Genomic DNA, 10,042 nt, shown 5'->3' with positions numbered 1-10,042 from the left:
GTTAATAAATTCATATATAATGGTCACAAGAAATAATCATTCTAAAAGGAAAGTAGATGCCATTCTGTACCATTGGATTATCTCTGTACTCAAACTTGAATCATTTCCATTTAGTATGTTTTTGGCAAGCCATCTCTCCATTCCATTTCTGAGTTAACGAAATTGATTTTCTTGCCTTCACTCTCAGTGACATTTTGCTATTGAAGTTTTTTGTTGCTACATTTGGAGAGGTACAAAAAGTAATTCGGGAGCTAGTTATATACATAGAAACACATAAATATTTAAAAGAATAATAAAGTTATATAGATGCAGTATTGAGAACAGTATGCAGAACAATGAAAATCTGAAAGGTGCCATCACATCAATAATCACCTATTATTCAGTTCCCATTTTATTAACATACATTTATCTATCTATCTATCTATCTATCTATCTATCTATCTATCTATCTATTTATCCATCCTGTCATCCAGAGATAGTTTGCAAGAATTCCTTGTCTTTATCATGACATAAATTACAATATTGTAATCTCTGTCATATTAGTTCATTGTGCTTTATTACCTCTTTCACTGGTTCATAAAAAGTAAAAATTCCATATGATATAATGCTCTCTGAAGTTTTTGTTTCTTTCATTCTGGGTATGATACATCAATTTTTGATCATCTTCGATGTTCTAGGGCAATGTATAACTTAGCATGACCCAAATATTTCTGCCCAGACTTGGAAGAGAACTACAATCTTACGTTATAGAATTTTTAGTACTTTATAGTTATGTCTTTCAAATTTACATTTTACTTTTTATTGCAATTTAATCAATAATGCTTCTATAATTCTATATGTTCCTGGTTCTTAATATAATAAACACTATGCAGTTGCAGTAAACCTGCCTGCAGGAGATTCTTGTCAGCATATACACTGATATTTTTATTTTACTATGTTTTTGCAGAGGTTCATAAACTTCACTGGTTTGTGATAGCCAGGATAAAATCTTTTAGTATATATAGTACCCACGGCTTCTCTCTGACACTACTTCTGCTACTTTTTCATTAGCATTAATTAATGATACTCTCCTGAAAATGTCACCTTGTATTTGTGAATATAAGCTCTGTCAAAGCTCTGAACCCATGTTCCCAGGGCCACATCTCCAGGATTTAGGAGAGGTCCTATTGTGGAACAAAAATTTAGAGCACTTGCAATGTAAATCAACAGAGAAACAAATAATTATTGCATATGTAAATTAAGAATGAATTCCTTGAAACACATTTTCTGGTGATGAGTTAAGGTAAGAGATTGTGATTAACACTTCAAATTACATGAGAGATCACTTATTTACTTTCTCCACAGCTGAAATACCACATAGTGAAAAAGGGATTACAAATGTCACCAAAATCAACTTCAACACACAATAGTGCGTGGCTTTCTGTATTTCGTTGTAGAGAACCAGAGAGACACACTTGGAAATTTCTAGTACTGAACTATATTTACTCTGATCATTGTAATGGGTCATTTAATTTAGTTCATTACACAAAAAATTTGAGCCTATGGAGTTTTTCAATTAGTTCAAGATTCTGTCTTCAATGTGTGGGTCTGAAAACATCAAACAATATCAGTTGGAAAGTTTTCTTCACATTCTTTTAGTCTTTTAGAATTCCAAGGTCACCGTTTTAAACAGCACTAAGACAGAAAGTGGGGAAACACAAAGAAGGGCAATTTCAGTGTTTCTTTTGATTTTTGTGGTTTTGAGAAAGAAAAAGGGAATGGGTCAAAGGAAAGAAGAAATGTCATCATGAGGTGACTCTAGTTTTTAACATGAGATAAAACTAGCTATTCCCCAAATGACATGATTTTTTTTTTTACTCTAAAATAAAATCTAAGCAGCTGAGGTTACAATAGAGTTTAAAATGCCAACAGATATAAGATTTTTCTGATACTGAGAGTACTACTAGATTCGGTTAGGTCAGAGCAGCTGGATTTTCAGAAAACAATTTAATGTAAAATTAAAAATAAATGTTTATCTGCATACTTGTGAATGTGTGTTTAATGTCTTTGGCACAATATTCCAGTCTACTCAATGCTGCAGAAGAATGTCTTTGCTTTTAAAATGGCTAACCTTATTAGTCATGCTAATATATTTTCTAAACTCCATAGAAACAATCTGTGTTCCGCTAGCCAGAAAAGTATGTACTTAACTAAATCTATCGCTTTGCTTCCTAGTACCAGATTTCCTTGTTTCCTTTTATATAATGTGTTTTATTTTCTCATGCCTTTTCTCTTATGTTTTATAAATTTATTACTCATACCAATGTCCTCATTATATTCTTTTTTAAAAAATATTTATTTTTTGGTTGTAGTTGCATACAATACCTTTATTTTTTTGTGGTGCTGAGGATCACACCCAGGGCCTCGCCCATGCTAGGCAAGCGCTGTACTGCTGAGCCACAACCCCAGCTATATTCTTTACTTTTCTCTTTCTTCACTTTTTTCCCATCAGTTTTCTTTTTATTCTTTACAAATATTTTTAGTTATTTTTAAGATTTTATCATATTCATTAAAAAAATCTATTCCGTTATTTTTGTCTCATCTTTCTAAGACTTTGAGAAGTGCCAGTTAAAGACACATTGCATGTATTCTCTAGGACAAAAGCAAACTCTTGAACATTCAATTCAGTAATGAACCTATGAGGGAAGGAAAATTACAGGTAGCTGTAGTGTCTAATTTTATATGTTAACTTGAGAGCACTCAGGAATGCTTAGAGAACTTAGAAAAGATTCCTGCTGGATGTGTCCTTAAGGGTTTCCAGAAGTTAGCATTTGTATTAGTAGATGAGTTAAGCAGTTGCACCCTCATAAATGTGGTCAAAATTCATTCAATCACAAAGCATGAATAGAACAAAAAGGTGAATAAAGGGCAATTATTTTCTCTTTCTTTGAACTGGGGCATTCATTTCCTCCTGCCCTCAAATATTAGGACTCCTGGTTCTCAGACTTTCAGATTCACTCTGAATTCCCTTGAGGCTTTTCCTAGATGTTTCTAGACAGTTTATCATTATATTTCTACTTGAACAACCAAAATTCTAAAGTCAAAGAACAAATGCATAATATGGTGAAGACATTACCAAATGCTACCTGGGAACAGAAGAAACAAACGAAAGTTGGCAAGACAATGAGCAGGACATTTTGTTTTTCTTTTCTGTTGCCGATTTTTCAGTTTTCTCTAATTCATTGTTGTGGAGTGTTTTCAATTCTAAAACACACAAAAACATAGATGATAACTGAATAAAACACGGTTTACACTTTTATCGTTTTGGAAAGATATGGTAATAGTCAATGGTAAGAATTTTAGAGTAAGACAGGACAGAGTAAAGTGGAAATTTCAGATCTGTGTTTTATCCTTGGTTGCAAACAAATCATCTTAAATGTCCTTACGAGGGATATTAGGGGGATAAAGCACACAACTTTATGTAGTATACAAAGATTGATAAAAGTATTTGTTGAGAAAACAAACTTATTTTACTTGCCAATTTTATTGACTCCTTAATGGAAACCAAGAGTTTGATTTTATTTTTAATTCTCTGTGAACACATAGGGATGATTTCCTCCTGTCTTTTTGGCTTCTCCAGTTGGTTTTATTCTGTACCCCCTACCCATTTTGTTTTCTAAATGTTGGAGCTGTTCAAGTTTGAGTGATAGGCATTCTTTTTTTTTTTAGTCTCTTCTCTCTCCTTAAGTCTTTATATATAACTTTCTTGGATTTATATGCACTTTTAACATGCTGTCCAAATTTAGATGTGTAGCCCATAACTTCTGAGTTTTATGAGTCCAGCTACTTGTTTCCATAGCATGCATTCACATGTTGTCTAACAATGGGGACACATTTTAAGAAATGCATCTTCAGATGATCCTAACAGTGTATCAACCTAGTGTACACCAAACTGGATGTTATAACCCACTACAAACCTAGACTATATGCAATATATACATGTATGGTTAAATCCACTGCTCCTAGAGTCATAATAAACAAAACAATAGGAAATCAAAACAAGCAGAAGAAAATGATGCAAACAAGAACTTGAGATAGGAGAGGCTGCTACCAATTAACACGACATACTATTTTACAATCAACCTTTTTTAAGTGAGTAGTAGTACACTCTAAAAGAGCATTCAACTGTGTAGTATTGTAAAGCAATAAAATAGTAGTTTTGTTATCATTACCAAGTATCATGTAGGCTATCTAAATAAATGTGCTATAGAATTATATGACTGGCACTGAAATAGGTTGTCTACTCCAGCCCACTACAAGCACATAATTAATGCTTTGTGTTACATTACAATGGCTACAGTATCACTAGATGATGAGCATTTTTAGCTCCATTGTAATATTATGGGACTATCCTCATATGTGTCATCTGTCCTCCACTGAAATGCTGTTTTGCAGCACATGACTATATTTATTAAAATGTTTCTGAGTCATCTTAAATGTACCTGATACAGAATTTTCTTGTCTCTTCCTCCAAAGATTTTTTCTGCCACCATAGCCAGTATTGGTACAGAGTACCTGTATCTACACTATGGTTCATGCTAGAGACCTGGGTGTTAGCTTTGCCACATCCATCTCATCCTCTATATTCATTATGACCTCATTAATTCTGCTTAAGAAGATACTTGTATCAACTCACTGAAGTATCCATGCCATGCTTTCTCCATACCGTTACTACATGTATACCTGCCTATCCGATAGATTCATCCTTTAGCACCTTTAAATTCATTATCACATGCTAGCAAGGAACATCTGTTTAAAATATAAATTAGAGTGTGTGCTTTTGTTATATACACTCTCTCAAGTCTCCCTAGTGGACCTATGGCAAATCACACAAGCTTTACCCAGGCATATGAGACCGTACAATCTGGCCCTTGCCTACTTTTCCAGTCTCAAATAATATGCCTTTGACTCACTCATTTTGTCTTTTCCCTCAAGGGTTTTAATATTTAACATTTTCCAAGCTCTTTTCTTTCTTGTTCTGTCTTTGGAGACATTCTTCTTGACCTTCAACCAAATAAAAATTTTTCATATTACTGTATATTACTTACCACTTATAAAGTTTATCTTTACAAAAGTATAAACTTCAGATAAACAGAATATATATATATATATATATATATATATATATATATATATATATATATATATATATATACATATATATATACACACACATACATCTCACACATAGCTTAGCGTATCTTAGATGCTGATAAATATTCAATGGATATCATGGATTCCCCACAATTCATTTGTTAAATCTACAATCCTCAATGTAACTATATTAATAGACCAAAACTTTAACAAAATGCTTAGGCTAAATAAAGTCATAAGAGAGCCTGATAGCACAGGGTGAACATGTGGGCATACTTAGAAAAAGAAAAGGAGACACAAGAGCCTTTGTTGTATCTTTTCATGATCACAGGGAAATAGCATAAAAATACAATGTGAAGTTTGAAATCTACAAATTTGGAGTTTGCCTTAAACTTGTTCTGAGATTTTAGCCTTGAGAATTGTAAGAAAATGAATGTCTATTGTTTAAGACACCTGTCTGTGACATTATGTTAGGGCAGTTTGAGCAAACATAGTGGATGAAAAGAATAAATTATGAAAGAATCCATCAATAAATCGTAGTTACTATTATATTCTATAGATAATTCAAGCACAAAGATTAATAATAATATCTTCAAATAGTAGTTATGAACCTGACAGACTTCAGTAATTTTTTCAAGAATTATCTCTTTAGTACATTTGCCAAAATAAAATGTCATTCTATACTGCATTACCAATATATTAAAATTCAGTTCCAGTGTCTCTATATTATTCAAGAATTATTCAAAATTAATGTAATAAGTGCCTTTTATTCTGATACATTATAATAGAGAGATATCCCCATTAAAATAAATATCCATCTGTCAAAATTATATCCACTTTTCTCAGCAATTCAGCAATCTTCCTCTCCCAAAGCAGAAAAATTACATTTATTTTTGAGAAAAGCATTATTTTGACATTTGAAGATAAAACCCTCTTTGTAAATAATTTCTCCTAATCCTGAAAATTCTGTTTATTTAAATTTACTTTTAAAATTACAACACACTAAATATTTAAAATCAGCTTGTAGGGTTTTAAATTTGTTTATTTTCACTAAGTGTATGAACGCAGAAAATTTCTTAATCTATGAGCTTTAGTTTCCCACTACTCATGTCAGAATAACAATACCTACATTGCAGAATTGAGAAAAAGACATAAGATAATATTTATGAGAACAATTAGCATGGAATTAGACTTATATATGAAGACTAATATTAAATTCTTTTTTCAAAGTTTATATATATATATATATATATATATATATATATATTTTTTTTTTGAGGGAGTTTTCTATACATTTATGAATGAGTTCTGGAAAGATATGAAACATATTGCTGAACATTTTATCATTTTATAGAATTTTCAAAACCTATTATATTTGTAATTTTTTAATAAAATGTTTTTACCTCATGAGCAAATACTGCAACATCTGGCTTCTATTCATGGTTAAATGTTACCAAACAAACTAAAAACAATGAATAATTCAATATTGAGGGAAAGAAAATCAAGACAATTGGTAGGGCAATATGTAAACACTAAACTTAAAGCATACAAAACTGTTGGATTGTATTAAATTTGAAAATCTCACTTTGATCCAAAGTACCCCATATAGGCTATCCAGGCTGATTGGATCAATCATGGCTTTTACTTTTGATTAAATTTTACTTTTCTACATAGATGCCATTGAAGGCAATCAATTCAGGTAAGAGTAGACAATTAACACATAGGTATCCCAAGTTTCACATATGTATATATTTATATATATATATATATATATATATATATATATATATATATATATATATATGTGTGTGTGTGTGTGTGTGTGTGTGTGTGTGTGTGTATAATATATTTTACCTCAATAATATTTATTATTTATATATAATATATTATATATTATTTACCCCAGTAATTCATTTAAGTCTATAGCTTGAATTTATATTTTGCATGCTCTACATACTGAATGGAGCATTCATAGAAGACATAAATCTTAGCAACAAAAATTCTTCATAGAAATAAGCTTGAAGTCTCAAATTCACTTTGGCAGACAGATAGGATTAGCTGCACCACATCCATTTTTAAGGTCTTCTTCTCTTGTTCAGATAATTACTATGTTTTCTCTGTGTTAATGTGACTTCATATGGCACTGTCTTCTGGGGGATGGAAATTGAGGGGACATTCTCTGACTCATGCTAAATCCCTCAGTGTACTTTCCTTGAATTTTTTACTAAGAAGCAGAGTTTTTTCCTTTGCTCTATATTGGCTGAATGTGTTTTTTTTTTATTATTTTTATTTGTTCTTTTTAGTTATAATGACCGTGGAGTCTATATTGATATATAGACTATTTATATAATGTATATATATGATATCTATATGATATATAGACTATATTAATATATTGTGTGTGTGTGTGTGTGTATATATATATATATATATATATATATATATATATATAAACATGGAGTATATCTTATTCTAATCAGAATCTCTAGTTTTGTGTATGTACACTATGGTGAGATTCACTGTGGTGTATTCATATATGATGGATTAGTCATGTTAGGCCACATTTTGAGAAGTAGCAAACAGAACCCAAAATCTTATGTAACAACATAAACACTTGCTTTTCATTCAGGAGTCATTTCTTGTTAGGTGGTTGTGGCTCAAATAGTAGGCAGCTTTCATACTGCCACATAGAGTGCCACATAGATACATAGTCTTTACTTTTAAGGCTACCTTGCTGACATCCCAGGTAAAAGCTGAGTAAAAAGTGAGACATAGTTTGAAGAGACCTTTCTCATGTTCAATTAAGACTTGACAATAGGTAATAGTTCGGGTCGTGAGCTTGGAGAAGTTCCGAGTCGGCGGTGGCGCCGGCGGCGACTTCGACAGCAGGAGCGGGCCGCGGGCTTGTGGCTCACCATGCCGATGGTGGAGGAGCTTTACCGCAACTATGGCATTCTAGCCGATGCCACGGAGCAAGTGGGCCAGCATAAAGATGCCTATCAAGTGATATTGGATGGCGTGAAAGGTGGTACAAAGGAAAAACGATTAGCAGCTCAATTTATTCCTAAATTCTTTAAGCATTTTTCAGAATTGGCTGATTCTGCTATCAATGCACAGTTAGACCTCTGTGAGGATGAAGATGTATCAATTCGACGCCAAGCAATTAAAGAGCTGCCTCAATTTGCCACTGGAGAAAATCTTCCCCGAGTGGCAGATATACTAACCCAACTTTTGCAGACAGATGACTCTGCAGAATTTAACTTAGTAAACAATGCCCTGTTAAGTATATTTAAGATGGATGCAAAAGGAACTTTAGGTGGCTTATTTAGCCAGATACTTCAAGGAGAGGACATTGTTAGAGAACGAGCTATTAAATTCCTATCTACAAAACTCAAGACTTTACCAGATGAAGTCCTAACAAAGGAAGTAGAGGAGCTTATCCTAATTGAATCCAAAAAGGTCTTGGAAGATGTGACTGGTGAAGAATTTGTTCTGTTCATGAAAATACTATCTGGGTTAAAAAGCTTACAGACAGTGAGTGGAAGACAGCAACTAGTAGAGCTTGTAGCAGAACAGGCCGACCTAGAACAGACCTTCAACCCCTCAGATCCTGACTGTGTGGACAGGCTCTTACAGTGCACGCGGCAAGCAGTACCCCTCTACTCTAAAATTGTTCATTCCACAAGATTTGTGACTTATTTCTGTGAGCAAGTTCTCCCTAACCTCAGTACCTTGACTACCCCTGTGGAGGGTCTCGATATACAGTTAGAGGTATTAAAATTGTTGGCGGAAATGAGTTCATTTTGTGGTGACATGGAGAAGCTAGAAACAAATTTAAGAAAACTATTTGATAAGTTATTGGAATATATGCCTCTTCCTCCAGAAGAAGCAGAAAATGGGGAGAATGCTGGTAATAAAGAACCCAAGCTGCAGTTCAGTTATGTGGAATGTTTGTTGTACAGTTTCCATCAGTTGGGCCGAAAACTTCCAGATTTCTTAACAGCCTAACTGAATGCAGAAAAGCTCAAAGATTTCAAAATCAGGCTGCAATACTTTGCACGGGGCTTACAGGTTTATATTAGACAACTTCGCTTGGCTCTTCAGGGTAAAACAGGCGAGGCCTTAAAAACAGAAGAGAATAAGATTAAAGTTGTTGCGTTGAAAATAACGAACAATTTCAATGTTTTAATCAAGGATCTCTTCCACATTCCTCCTTCATATAAGAGCACAGTAACATTATCCTGGAAACCTGTACAGAAGGTTGAGATAGGGCAAAAGAGAGCTAACGAAGATACAACTTCAAGTTCACCACCCAAGAAATCTCCAGCAGGACCAAAAAGGGATGCCAGGCAGATTTATAACCCCCCCAGTGGGAAATATAGCAGCAATTTGGACAACTTTAATTATGAGCAGAGAGGAGCCTTCAGGGGAAATAGAGGTGGCCGAGGTTGGGGAACCCGAGGAAATCGTAGTCGAGGAAGACTCTACTGAGTAAGACATCACATTCTTCAGCATTGTCATGAGCTTAATATACTTAAATTCTACTACTCATTGGATTGCCGGGGATGTCCCTTTAAGGACTGCTGCCTTCAGCTAAAAACTTAATGTTCTTTATACCTTTGTATGTATGATCTACTTTTGTAATAGACCATGGTTATGTCCAAGGTAAAACCTCAATAATATTTTTGGATGCTTTGTCCACAATCTTGACTTGTTTTTCCAATATCATCATTATTCGGACTTCATATTGTGAATCTTTTTGCTTTTAAACATCTTGATAACTTGTTATTGAAAACTTTTGAGTCTAAAATGTAATGAAATTCAATTTTATTCTGATATATGGTAAAGATCATCCGTTTTGAAAGGTTACTGATTTTCCTCTACCCTCTTAGTTTTTTGCCCAATATAT

At 33.3% G+C, this 10,042-nt stretch overlaps 1 pseudogene; it reads left to right on the top strand.

Annotated features, from left to right (window-relative positions):
- Positions 1-7,958: 7,958 nt before the first annotated feature.
- LOC143409744 (apoptosis inhibitor 5 pseudogene) lies at positions 7,959-9,569 on the top strand (annotated as a pseudogene).
- The last annotated feature ends 473 nt before the right edge of the window (positions 9,570-10,042 follow it).

This window comes from Callospermophilus lateralis, chromosome 11 (assembly GCF_048772815.1).
Source record: "Callospermophilus lateralis isolate mCalLat2 chromosome 11, mCalLat2.hap1, whole genome shotgun sequence".
Taxonomy (NCBI): domain Eukaryota; kingdom Metazoa; phylum Chordata; class Mammalia; order Rodentia; family Sciuridae; genus Callospermophilus; species Callospermophilus lateralis.
The sequence above is the reverse complement of the archived record's forward strand: the minus strand, read 5'-3'. Positions and strand labels throughout refer to the sequence as shown.